This window comes from Lissotriton vulgaris, chromosome 11, assembly GCF_964263255.1.
Source record: "Lissotriton vulgaris chromosome 11, aLisVul1.2, whole genome shotgun sequence".
In the NCBI taxonomy this organism is placed as follows: Eukaryota; Metazoa; Chordata; class Amphibia; order Caudata; family Salamandridae; genus Lissotriton; species Lissotriton vulgaris.
Genome location: NC_141699.1, coordinates 12,733,745 through 12,748,700, shown reverse-complemented (window position 1 = coordinate 12,748,700; position 14,956 = coordinate 12,733,745).

The following is a 14,956-nucleotide window of genomic DNA, read 5'->3' as shown; positions in this document are numbered from 1 at the left end:
AGTCTCTTGTAATCAGCACCTAAACTCTGCAACTGTAAGTTCTACCCTGCCAAGTGGTGCCACCCCAGTCCCGGACCCTTGGAAGTGGGCCTGACGGTGTTCAATGCAACATCACATAATAAAATGATGAACAGAGTGTTGAACATTTTCAAACACTCACCCCCATTCACAGATCTGGCTTTAATCCATTGTTGTTTTGTGCTCCCCGTCACCTCAGTTTGGACCCAGCCATATGCAAATCAGTCTTGACCCTGCTCCCAATGGAAGCAGTCCAGCCGGAACTGCCAAGCCTGGTCCTAACTGGATGGTAAACAAGCATCCTGGGACTGGTTTTGGGGTATCGCACCTCATCAGCCAGGCTAGCTTGAATCCAGTTGTGCAGCGAGCAGGGGACCCACGTCTGGGCATACCCTTACCCACTTAGGGCCACATAACAACATCACAGAATAATGGTCTTCTGCCTGTCCATCTGTGGAACCAACATCTCCTCTGCTGCACTGCACAGCCTTGGGCAGAACTGACACATTGCCTCTGCTATTTGGACTTTCTCGGCACCAGGGCTTTGCATCAGGGCCCGCAGCCTCATTGGAACCGCTGCTGCGTGGCACATCTTCGACATAGGCTCTCGCATCACAAACCCCTAATCAACGGCAGCCTCAACGATGAGGGAGGACTTCGCATCGCACTGCAAGCCCCACAGCCTCTTCTAAACTAGTCGGTGCGTGACGCATCCTCCACCCAGGACATCACATCGCAAGCCCCCTCGTCAATGACCTCCTAGACAAAGATGCAGAACCACTCATAGCAGCCTTGCGGCACTCGGGAACTGATGCTGCTTGACAATTCTCCAACCCGGACCACGCATTGCCTCTGCTGCACTACACATCCTTGACACGAGACTCTGCATCTTTTTTCGCAACCAGGATTATACTAATGTGTTCAGCGGCCCAAAGTGGGTTCCTGTAGCCGGACCATGCTCTATCGCGGTTGGCCTGAACTTGTGTCTTTGTCCCGGTCCAGCGTACAGGGATGACCCCAGTTGAAGCTTTGTGCGTTTTGGCGCTATTTTTTCTTTAAAACTGCATATTTCTGGTTCTACTGATTGGACTTTTGTGGTTTCGGTCATGTTTTAATTAATAACATCTACATTAATGTTCTAATCTGATATTGGATTTTTCTTTTTTCATGCTTTCACTACATTACTATTTGAATTGTTCCACAAATACTCAACACATTTCTTATAAATTAATCCTGACTGCTCTGTGCCAAGCTACCAGATACTTTAGCACAGGTTAATTTAGGGTTTGCTTGTGACTGCACAGTGGCAAGAACTGGGGTTCCTGCTTAAGTAGGGTTTCACCTCCACTCCCCCCTCAACAAGTCACACAATTTCTTACACTGAAGGACAGCTCATTCTGGGGGATTTTAGCCTCAATTCACCCTAACACACAAGGTCAAGACCCTTGCCAAAAACAGTCTTTTGTTTTCCCTCTGAAGCCAGGAGCCGATGTCCACCTCAATACACACCATGGTCTGATCAACCTCAAGTAGGAGTGAAACACTTACTTCTCGCGAAGTCAAGCCCCCCCCAAAGCTAGTATGTGCTGCTCCCTTGTGGCCTCTAGATGAGTCAACATAGTACAACATAGATTTACAACATAGTACTTAGGACTGTTTCTGCCATACACACCGGTAAGTGTTATGAATGGCTCATTATTGGTAGCCATTAGGACTCATCACGAGTTTCCTTTCCTCCTGCTTGGGCTTCTCTTTGTACAGAACATCCTATGTGTGGCAGCAAGGGAATATTAATAAACCTCCAGGCCATATCTTGTCCTTCGTGAATGCCATCCGGTCACTAATTGGAAGACGAGACCAAAGCCACAGTTGTGTTGCTATTCTTTGTTCTGAAATCAAAGTTATTACCCATTTTAAGGTCTGGCACACTTATTGCTACCAATTCTTTAAAACATAATTAGAGTGGGCTTTTGCTGAACCCCAGATAAGTATTGCAAGTCCTTCTCTCTCACCTTATGCTATTGGGAGTGTGGTGTATGATGTTGCCTCCTATGGAGTACCTCCATTGCAATGCATGAAGAACTATTTTACATCTCAAAAGTACACCGGATCGTCACATATTAACTTATGTATCTCAGACGTGAATTTTAAGCACAAAGAATTATGTTCTCTTTTTTTCGCGTAGCTGCTTTTTTCTTTTTTTAATGAGGATATGTGGGTTGCCCCTTTCCAGGTGGGAATAGTCTGAGCCCAAAATGACTGCGCCAAAGTCTTGCGAGATGGTCACTAAAGCCTCGCTGTTGTGAGACCTTAGAGGCATCTATCTTGAGGTCAGAGCATCCTTAACAGGCAATCCCAGTTCAACCATTGCCTTGATGCAGCTCTCAGCTGCTGCCAGGGCTGTCCCTGGTTCCATCCACTGCAGCCAACAGCTGCTCATAACATGAGCATGTCAGGGCACCTCCTCTCCACTGCAGCCTGGGGTCAGCACCAAGTGAGCGCACCTGGCTGCTCCTCTCTCCAACCTTCTGGGCACTGTTCACACAGTGAACACCCCCAGCGCCTCCTTTTCCACTGCTGCTGGAGCTCTGCTCATAAAATGAAAACATCTGGGTGCTCCTTCCACGCAGCTGCTGGAATACTGCTCATACAATTTATTTTATTTTGTTTTATTTAATGCGATTTTCTATAGCGCGAACATTACCCAAAGGTGTCAGAGCGCTTTACAAAAGAACGAGTTGCGATACATAAGGAATTAGGATGACATGAGTTACATAAAAGATACAAAAAGAAAAAAATTGCAAATGTACAAGTTGTAGAGTCACACAGGTAAGAGATACAAATAGAAAAAATTGCAAATGTACAAGTTGTAAAGTCACTCAAGGAAGAGATACAAATGGATAAACTCTAAGAATCACATAGGGATGGTAGTGAGTACAAAGGTCTACTACATATACTAGTGGTTAGAGTTATCTCTATATACATATATATACAAATTGTAGATTTTCTCAGTATTCCATTTTACCAGGGTTAAGGGGGTACAAGGCGCTGTCCAGGGTCACGCGTTGTTCAGTAAGTCCATTTGCGCCAGAAAGACCGTCAAGATGGAGGATCTAGGTTAAAGACCACTACGACAACACTACAAAATGGTGGTGTTGCTGTTTGGTGAGAAACCAATCGGAAAAGCTGTATGAGTCCACGTGGGGATGTGAGGGGAAGGCAGAAGTGCGGCCCCCTTCTCTCTCCAGGGCCCCCTTAATGATTCCAGGGGTCCCTCTCACCTCAGTCTGTCGTCTCCCGGTGTCCGTGCTGTCTGCTGGCCTCTGCGCCCCCGCAACGCCCTCGGAAGAGGCTCCAGCGATTACTCGGGAAGGAGGCAAGCCACCGCTCCCAGACCCCGACTGTGGCACTCTGATCTCCGTGTCTGCTGCCAGGCACCAACGCAGCCAGGCTCTCACCAGCTGCCGCTGGTCCCAGCGCCGGAGGCGTCGCCTGCCCCTCGGCCAGCGGAGCCACACTTCTTGGCAACCCGAGTCGCTCGCAGCCCTCAGCACCCAGGTGCGCCTTCCTCAGGTTCTTCACCGCTCCCATGGTTTCAATGATGGCGCTCTGCTTAGGGGTGGCCGAACCACAGTCTGTGGTGCTCGCTGGGCCCTGTTTCATCTCCTCCGGCCACTGGGGTCGCCTTCGGGCACCGCTGCAGTCTGGTCTCTGCGCCCCATCCGTAGCCACTAGGCCCAGCGCCGGGCGCTCTGGCTCACTTCTCGGCCGGCATGCTCCTGAGGTACTGGGTTTTTCAGAACCGGTACTAATCCGGTAACCCAGCGGTGTCAGGGCAACACCCAAAGACCCCGGATTCCCCTGTCTTGGCAAACAGAGACACGGGATACTTCTTGATGACGTCAAAGACCAAAGTTTATTGGTTGCAACCAGGGACAGAGATCTACGAAGTACACACGGGTAGTTCGTCAGAGACTGCACACTTAGATAAACGGAGCTTGGTCTTTTATGCCGAAAATCATGCCTCAGGCAGCATTACAATTTACATTTGGTACATACAAACTGACCAATAGCAACGTAGCATTTCAAAAGTAGCAAATGACGACAGTCAAAGACAATCCCATTTTCCGTTGTCCAGCCCACCAAAAAACGATCGCCCACATGCTTGGTTTCCTGTTCGATCAGGCCGGACAAACCCATCATAAACCCTTCAACCCAGATCGATGATCAAGTCGTAAAGGAAAAGGCAGAAACAGATGGAAAGGAGATAGAGGAGTGAGAACGGTGTACCATAAACTCGGACACGTCCTGCCCTTTGATCTTTACCAGGCCAGCTGCTGAACAAGGAACTGGCTCAGCGGGATTCGCCCCAGGCGAGGAGTCAGTTCGGCCAGGTCAACCAGAAGTCAGCTAAGGCGTACGTGTCTCAAGAACTTTCTCGGCTGCAGTCATCGGGCCTATGTTAGGGCAACCACACAAAATGGCTGCCACATACAAAATGAAACCCGGAGGTTCAGACTAAATCCTCGAATACAGAGTGTTCTCCTATATCGGTTCATACGAAAACACTCAGACACTTTACACTCGCCATTTGCGGTCTGTTGAGACCAAAATCGTCCATTTCCGACGATCTTTATAAATCGGGTTCGGAACTATCGAACCCAATTCGGGACCACGGAACCAAAGACCCTCCTTTTGCCCTATCATAGGCAATAAACCCAGACCCATTTTAATCTGAATCCGGATCTATATTCATCAGGTCATCGATATGCTGCTGTAGCATCATCCTATTACTATGTATCTCTCTCCGGACAGGTTTCCGTACACACAAAGTAGCACAAAGGCCACAAATAGCCGGAGCACACTGTACACAGAGACAGAACATAAACAGGATTGCTAAGACCATCCCAATGACCATCATAATCTTCCAACCCCAAGTGGATATCAATCCCCATAACCATCCCATCAAAGACCAATCTCCTTTGTCCAGATGGACAGAATCGGAGATTTTGTGCAATTTGGAAATGGCCTGGAAGACCGATGGAGCGTTGTCTGGAATGAAAACACAGCAGCTTGATTGAATCAATCTACATACTCCACCTCGATCTGCTAGAATAACGTCTAGGGCAACTCTATTCTGAAGTGTCATAAGTCTACCGACTGGAGCTCAGCAGTCAAGTTACCAAGGGCACCGGCAGTCTCAACTATGGTGGATTCAACCACTCTCGTAAGCTGACGAATATTCCTACTGTTAGCCATAGGTCCCCAAAACGGCAGAAAATCCTTAACGAAATCTCCCAATTCTTGTCCTGCAGTGTCTTCTTGGCTAAAGACACCTCTAGCAACTCTCGTCTTGTGGTAATCTGCCGCAGCTGTAAAAGTGGGGGGTAACAGAAAGGAAACAAAACATGTGCCCGAGAAGTCGGGGGGCAACCATGTATACGCTTTGTCATAGCAAACAAAGTAGGTACCCTTAGCAGCTAAGAACGTTGGGGAAGACTGAGACGGAAACACATAGGTCTCAGCGCAAACACTCTTCCCTAACTGAGCCTTCGGATTCTTACCGTTGCCCTGCAGACAATAGTAGCCTTTATGGGGCACTATCCAGATCGCTAGAGGACTTTTCGCTCGCTGGTTAATAATCAGACTAACTCCATATCCAGTGACGTTCCAACCACTATATGGTTGCCTCTCATCTTTCGGAATAGTCTCGACTGCATTAGTCCCTTTAATCATGTCGACTATGCCTCTAGCTAGAGGACTATTCTTTGGATTGTCTTTAGGTGAACGTAGGGGGTGGACACTGTGGGCATAGATGAACATGGTTCTGTAAGCTCGAATCGAACCATTTAGACTGAAGGGCAAAACTAAATATGGAATACCTTTATCGGTTGTATGAGGCATCAAACCACAAATTCAGCAGTTCGGGGTATTAATCACTGATGCTGGTGCAAAAGCTGTATGAAAGAATTATTAGAAAATTCCAAACGTCTGGCTACCTCATATTCGGGCAAAGGATGAAAAGAATGAGAAGAAATAGTAGGTGAAGGTGTAGGTTGCACAGTGGAATTAGACGTCATTTTAAAAACAAATGCTACATAACCAGCTATGAATATTACGAAACTCAACAGCAAAAACAAACATGGTATCAAAAAGCATTTCTTCGACATTATCTTGCATATACGTTTTCTAAAAGTCAGTGTCTGTACAGGTCTCTCCAACTCAAAGAAATCCATCCTAAACTAAATGTGCTGCCCGCGGTGGTTGGTTGATTCTGCTTGAGAGTGCCTCTGCTGCACCCAGGAAGGCTGCCTCGGGCCAACAGAACCCTCGACCTAGTGTCTCAGGCTTACACTCCCAAGACTGGTAGCAACCGCGACCCTAGCAGCAAGAACCGGATGGCAGTTCAAGAAAAACAAAAACGAGTAGATCCTTGGTGGAGAGTTAACCTGCAAACAGTAAAAAAATCAACTTTATTAATATTTTTATTTGTCCTTAATTCTCGATCTCAGATTGTATTTGTTCTTTCCAGGTAGTTCTTGATCAGCGAACAAAAGATGAGGCTCGGTAGTGTCCAATCGCTCTGCAGGAGATATTGATGCTTGTAAAATTTCATCGCTCTCCTTTTCTGAACTAGTTCCAATCAAACGGGCATCGCTGAACGGCAAGAATTGCGGCACTGCTTCTGTCTCAGAATCCGCAAGACCTTCCTGGACCCACTTGTCATAGGGCAAAGGCAAAGGTGCCTTTTTGGTGTGCGAGCCATGGATCCAGTTGCGTTTTCCACGCACTCGCACCGCAGATCTTGTAGACAACAGGACCTGATAGGACCCAGTCCAGCGGGGCTGCTCGTTCTTCGTACGCTGGAAGTTCCTGACAAACACCCATGCACTGGGCTCAATAGCATGCCCTGGATCCTCTGTAGCTTGAGGAAGACTATCGTGTACCTTTTGGCGTAAAACACTCATTTTAGTTGTCAATTTACGCAAATAGTCAAGCAAAACAGGGTATTCGAGGTCACTAAACCTCGTTGGACTTGGTACGCCCCAAATATTCGCCGGGCGACCAAACGCAACCTCGTATGGACTCAAACCCATTCTTGAATGTACAGTCATTCGGGTGGACAAAAGTGCTAATGGCAAGGCATCTGGCCATTGCAAACCAGTGCTTTCTTGACTTTTGGCCAACTTCAACTTAAGGGTGCCATTATAGCACTCGACTAAACCAGCTGATTGGGGATGATTTGCAGCGTGGAATTTCTGCCTAATCCCGAGACCCTCACACACTCTCTTCATAACCTGACCCACAAATTCACTTCCGTTATCACTCCAGATGATTCTCTGCATTTCAAATCTCGGGAAAAACTCTTTTATCAAAACCTTCGCTGTGGACAAAGCAGTATTGTCCTTGAGGGGGTAAGCTTCTACCCATCTAGAAAAAGAGCAAACAACCACTAACACATACTTCAAGTTGTTGCATCTTTCCATATGGATAAAATCTAGCTGCAAAGCCTCGAACGGATACACGTAGGAGGAGCAAAATGACCAGCTGGTGTTGGAGTTCCCTTACCAGGATTATGCATCAAACACACCATACAGTTCTTGACCAAATTCTCTGCACATCTGGGGATCCCTACATTCTGCCAAACCGGAGCCAACAACTTGCAAATCCCTTTCACACTAATGTGTGCCATTCCATGTGCCATTGTAACAACTGGAAGCACATACGCGTTAGGCAACAACCATCTGTGATGTTCGGACAAATCAGTCCAACAACCATTCGAATCCAATCTACCCTTACTCTCTCTCCATTCATCCAACTCTTTCTCTGTAGCCTCACTCTGAATAACTTTCACGCTCTCAATGGTGCCTTCACACATACTCTTCTCTGGAACCCATCTCGCCGAACCCGCAACATACATTCGACTCATCACGTTCCTAGCAGTTTCTTTCGCAACTTCATCCGCAAACGCATTACCACGGCCAACGTCATCCGTAACCTTTTTATGGGCACTGCATTTCACGATCGCAATTTGCAAAGGTAACGTAAGAGATTCAAGGAGTTCATTCACCAGTTGTCCATGCTGGATCTTCGTCCCATGCGATGTCAAAAACCCACGTTCATGCCACAATCGTCCAAAGCTATGAGCCACACCAAACGCATACTGACTATCCGTGTACACATTTACTCGTTTCCCTTTCGCCAACACACATGCTCTCGTAAGTGCAATCAATTCAGCCGCTTGTGAGGAATTATGTGGGATACGTGCAGCTTCAACGACCGTGTGCAAAGTCGTCACAGCGTATGCTGCAGTTGTATCGCCATTCGGTAATTTGAAACACAAACCATCAACCCACAAAGCATCATCACAGTCAGAAAGAGGAGTATCCCTCAAATCTATTCTCCCTTTGGTCTCTTCTTCGGTTCTTAGAAAACAATTGTGTTGCTCTTTGCTATCATCGTCTGTCTCAAGCGAAATCGGCAACAATGTAGCCGGGTTTAAAGTATTGCACCTCTTGATGTGCACATGGCTCGCTAACAACGTAAGTTCATACCCTGACAACCGAGCACTAGTTAAGTGCTGTGTCTTCGTACGATTCAACAAGGTATCCACTGCATGTGGAACCATGACCACTAACGTATTGTCCATAACCAAACCCGCAGATTGTCGAATCGAAACAGCCGCTGCCACTGTAGCTCTCAAGCAACTCCGCAACGCTCTAGCTACAGGATCTAAAGTCGACGAAAAGTACGCACATGGGCGTTGCTTCCCGCCAAACTGCTGAGTCAAAACCGATAATGCACATCCCTCTCTCTCATGGACATACAATGTGAAAGGCTTACTGTAGTCGGGAGTACCCAACACAGGAGCCGAACACAACGCATTGCGTAACTCAGAGAAACTCTTTTGACATTCATCAGTCCAAGGAATCGGATTTGGAGTATCCTTAACCGTAAGAGCTAGCAAAGGCTTCGCTAGAAGAGAAAAATTTGGGATCCACTGTCTACAGTACGACGTAATGCCCAAAAACGCACGTACTTCTCTCTGTGTCGTAGGGACACTCATTCTCGCGATAGTCTGAATTCTTTCCGGGGTCAGTTTCCTTCCCTCCTTCGATATGAGGTGACCTAGGTAGATAACTTCTTGGCGACAGAATTGTAATTTCGAGAGAGAAACTTTATGATGGCAATCAGATAAATGAGACAACAAGGACACAGTGGCATCCTTACATATGTCTTCGGTATCAGCAGCGACCAACAAATCGTCAACATACTGAATAAGGGCTGCACCTTCAGGAAAAGCTAACAAGTCAAGTTGCGTCTTCAAAGCTTGACTGTAAATCGATGGACTCTCGCAATAGCCTTGAGGAGCGCGTTTAAAGCGGAAGCTTCGTCCTCCTAAAGAGAATCCGAAGATATCTCTACTCTCTATGGCAATCGGAATGCTGAAGAAAGCATTCTTCAAGTCGATCACCGAAAACCAAGTGGCAGAAGCTGGAATCAATGTCAATAATGCAGTAATATCGGGTACAACAGGGAATTGCAGAACAACAATTTTGTTCACTTCACGAAGGTCGATAACAAACCTATATACAGGAGGCTGTGAAGAATCAGTTCTTTTCAGGACAGGCAAAACAGGACTATTACACACATTACCTCGTGTCTCTTCAATAACGCCCTTGTCAATCAGATCATAAATGATCGCCAAAAGCGCTCGTTCACCATCACTTGAAATACGATATTGTGGAATGCGCGGTAACTGAGCATTCGCCTTCAATGTCACAACATATGGGGGAATGTCTAACAGGCCCACATCATTTGGACCCGTAGCCCACAATGAATCTGGTAGCGAAGACAATTCAGGTGGGAGACAATCTTTTGAGATATATATTGGAGAGATCACATTCTCACCCAAAGTAAGATGTACTCCTGACGGAGAACAGTACAGAGTCGCATACAATCTCTTCAACAAGTCTAAACCTAGCAAGTTCTCATTACAACCTGTAGTCAAAAGAAGGGGTGCTTCAAACCTACGAGGACCAACAGAAAGAGGCAATGGAACGGAAATCGGATTCATAAGGGGGGCGCCAGAAAAACCTATAGAAACATTATTAAAGCCAGACAAAGGTGCGCCAGGGAGTTTAGAATGCATAATAGAACTCTTCGTAGCACCAGTGTCTAGCAGAAAAGGCTCTGACACACCCGATGCAATCACTTCCACGTAGGGTCCACTCTGATCTACCAGAACTGAAACAACTCCCTATCTTTGTCTATGGCTGTCCTAACAGTCATTACCTTGCTCTTCATCGCCTTCAACATAGTAATCATCCACGTAGTACTGTGTAGACCTACCAGACGAATTCTGCTGTTGGTCAAAACTGTTCATTGAATTCTGCGGAGGCAAAGGGCGCGCGTTCTGTCCGCGACCTCTACCTCTAGGCGCTTGTTGAGCACCTCTACCCCTAACACCAGGAGCACTATTTGCACGTTGCAACAGAACCGGACAACTGTTTTTGTAATGGCCCTCTTCTCTACAATACGCACACTGATTAGGCCCATACTGAATACGCTGTTGAGGAGTCTCGTCTCTTTGCGAGTTCCTCGAATACTGTTGAGGCTGCTGATAATCGCGCTGATTATTAACACGGGGTGGATAAGCTTGTTGTAGAAGAACTTTAGTCTTCAATTCCTTAGTCTGCTTATCCGCTTTCTCTAACTCATCCTTGCACCTATTCTCGTAGTACTGAGCCGTAGCAAGAACCTGCGCCGAAGTAGAAACGGGCCAAGCACTCTCGGAATCCTTCAACTTGGTACACAACTCAGGAAGAAGATTGTGCACAAATTTATCAACGAATAAACTCTGGCCACCCTCGGTAGCCATATCCTGACCACTATGATCAACAAATGTTTCTTCAAAACGCGAGAAAAAGTCCGAAACAGACTCATCTTTCTTCTGCTTACACGCAGACAATTTGTCCCAATTAACACGGACTTCAGGCATCAAAGTCTTCATGAAAGTAATAATTCTACCAGGAAGTTCAGTAATAACATTTTCAGGCTTAGCACCTCCAACTTGTCTATCATTTGCCGCAACAAGATTCACCTACGAATCACCCAATTCATTATCATGATCTGTATGTCGAATGACATTCCAGATGGACTGTGGAACAACGTTCCCAAACAGCATGTCTATATCCGCCAAATTCATAACGCACAAACTCACAGTTTGCGTAAGTTCCTTATAATATCCCGCCGGATTCTTCCGCGGATCTGGTAAAGTCTGCTTAAGCGCTAGAACTTCTGCACGCTTCCATGGAACATGAACCCACACTCGCTGAAAGTGCGCTAAAACAGGTGGATGAGCATTTGCATCAGCAGGTCTCCATACTGGAGGAACCTCTCGCATTGGATATTGACGCGCATGTCTCCTAACTGACGAATCTGGCTCAAATAGCCGTTCAGTAGGAACATCACTTCGAAGCGACAGTAACGTCGACACCGCTTTCTCAATGTCATGTAAACTCACAATTGTCCCTTTAGCAAACTCGGAACGTAATCGAAACAATTCTTCAGGAGCTTTACGCACTTCGTCCGTCCATTGTTCATGGAGGAACGCACACATAAGTTCAAAAACATAACGCTGCTTTGGTGCTTCCCATTGCCGGAAAACATCCATAATACCCTCTAGATCATACTGGGACTTATACGTCACCCATCTACGTGCCATATGATCCAAAACCACTCGCTCATCTGTATCGGGCAATTGGCTACGCAGCTGTCTACGCTCGCTCACAGGAGACATACCCAATTGTCCCAACCAAGGAGTTAGAAAATTAGAAAAGGCAGCAGTCATCCGCTGTCTAGGAGAAGGAGTAGTCGGAAGGACAAGAGGAGACGAAGCAGTAGCAGAAGAATCCATAGTCGGAACAGGCATAGAAACAGTAGTAGCAGGAAAAGGCAAAGTTGGCAACCCCTGAGGAGGCAGCGCATAAAGAACAATAGCCAACGAAGGAGCTGGCTGTGGAGGAATTACAGGAGGCAATGCAACCAGCACTTGCACGGCCACGACCGGTGGCGGTGGTGCCGTAGCATTCTGCACATAAGGTGGTGGTGAATTTAACAAATGCAACATTAAAGGGTCTTTCACAAGATCCTTCTCGTCTTTCTGTTCTTTAGACGGCAAGACTGGGTAGCATCTGTCTACCGCTAACTTCCTCACTCTAAGCATCTGCTCACTTTCCTGCTCTTCTTCATTATCTCTGTATGCAATGGCAGCTTGCACCATAGACATACCCTTCTTATTTTTCTTAGCTAACTTTATTTCTTTCTGTTTGGCTTCTTTGCGCCATATGCGGAAAGAGTCAAACATCGCCGGCAGTGGCTTTCTTCTTGAACAACTTCACTTCAAGGTTATCCAAGACTTCTGTCTCAAAACTACCATAACGGGGCCACTGTAGGACACTGTCATTCTTCGTGTATCTAACCCAAATCTCATTATAGCTAATAGGACCCACGCCATGCTTCACATATAGGTTGTAGGTAGGAGTTCCAATCGGAGGAACCGGACACGAATCCTCTAACCAGGAATCCTTCAAAGTACCACAACTAAACAAATTCCTAAGACTGCTAAAACCAGGCATCTTGCTCACTAGTCTAGCTTCAAACAACAAGAGGAATCTAAATCGATAATCTCGTGAATACACGAATCCCTTGGCTTTGGGGCCTGCAGGTACCAAATCAAAGCTATCCACTAAAGGATACAAAACAAACTAAGGACTAGGAGACGCTCGGTTTATACTTAACTGAGTTGTCGATGGCGTCACAAGAAGACCCGTCAATCGTCTTGCTCTACAAACGTATAAGGCTCCAAAACTGGGCGACAGTCAGGGCAGCAGTCCTTCGTAGCCGTCGGAAAGCGGGAAACCTTGCAGCAAAGACTTTCGGACCACGACGACATACAGGGGTCGATGAAGTGGCTGGCCTTCCTCCAGAATTTTCTCACGAAGCTTCTCACGAACCTCTGGCTTGGACCGGTACCGCTGAAGTCACCCAACGTTGGGCGCCAATTGAGGTACTGGGTTTTTCAGAACCGGTACTAATCTGGTAACCCAGCGGTGTCAGGGCAACACCCAAAGACCCCGGATTCCCCTGTCTTGGCAAACAGAGACATGGGATACTTCTTGATGACGTCAAAGACCAAAGTTTATTGGTTGCAACCAGGGACAGAGATCTACGAAGTACACACGGGTAGTTCGTCAGAGACTGCACACTTAGATAAACGGAGCTCGGTCTTTTATGCCGAAAATCATGCCTCAGGCAGCATTACAATTTACATTTGGTACATACAAACTGACCAATAGCAACATAGCATTTCAAAAGTAGCAAATGACGACAGTCAAAGACAATCCCATTTTCCGTTGTCCAGCCCACCAAAAAACGATCGCCCACATGCTTGGTTTCCTGTTCGATCAGGCCGGACAAACCCATCATAAACCCTTCAACCCAGATCGATGATCAAGTCGTAAAGGAAAAGGCAGAAACAGATGGAAAGGAGATAGAGGAGTGGGAACGGTGTACCATAAACTCGGACACGTCCTGCCCTTTGATCTTTATCAGGCCAGCTGCTGAACAAGGAACTGGCTCAGCGGGATTCGCCCCAGCCGAGGAGTCAGTTCGGCCAGGTCAACCAGAAGTCAGCTAAGGCGTACGTGTCTCAAGAACTTTCTCGGCTGCAGTCATCGGGCCTATGTTAGGGCAACCACACAAAATGGCTGCCACATACAAAATGGAACCCGGAGGTTCAGACTAAATCCTCGAATACAGAGTGTTCTCCTATATCGGTTCATACGAAAACACTCAGACACGTTACACTCGCCATTTGCGGTCTGTCGAGTCCAAAATCATCCATTTCCGACGATCTTTATAAATCGGGTTCGGAACTATCGAAACCAATTCGGGACCACGGAACCACACTCTGTCGTCTTGGACTGCAGCCCGGTCCCTCCCACCACCGTCAGTCGGCAGTCCGGCATCACCCTGCCTGCTACTGCTTCGCTAACGTCGGGAGAAGGGCCTCCGCAACCACACTCAGCACGTCCCTGTGGCCGAACAGCCCCGGCTGACTTTTTGCCGCCAGTCACTCCCTTAGAGCACCTCCATTTGGGTCAGCCCGGGCCAAAGCTTGAACCAGGGCGACCCCGAAGTGTCCACAGCTCCAAATGAGGGCACCCAGTATCCTGATGGCTAGGATAATTTAGGATATTTGGGTGGCCGCTGCGGAGCTCTCTTAGAGCTCTGCGGTGTTGCTATGCTCGCTGTGCTCAGCTGCTCCTTCCCCACTGCCGCTAGTGTGCTGCTCATACAGTGAGCCCCCACCAGCTGCCCCTCCTCACTGCTGCTAATGTGCTGCTCATACAGTATATATTCCCAACGCTCCTTACCCACTGCCTCTAGTGCGCTGCTCATACAGTGAATACACCTAACTGCTCCTTCCACACTGCTGCCGAGGTGCTGTTCATACAGTGAATACACCCAACTGCTCCTTCCCCACTGCTGCTGGAGCGCTGCTCATACAGTGAATATACCCAACTGCTCCTTCCCCACTGCTGCTGGATTGCTGCTCATACAGTGATCGTGCCGACTGCTCCTTCCCCACTGCTGCTGGATTGCTGCTCATACAGTGAATACACCCAACTGCTCCTTCCCCACTGCTGCTGGATTGCTGCTCATACAGTGATCGTACCCAACTGCTCCTTCCCCACTGCTGCTGGAGCACTGCTCATACAGTGATCGTGCCGACTGCTCCTTCCCCACTGCTCCTGGAGTGCTGCTCATACAGTGAATATACCCAACTGCTCCTTCCCCACTGCTGCTGGAGCACTGCTCATACAGTGATCGTGCCGACTGCTCCTTCCCCACTGCTCCTGGAGTGCTGCTC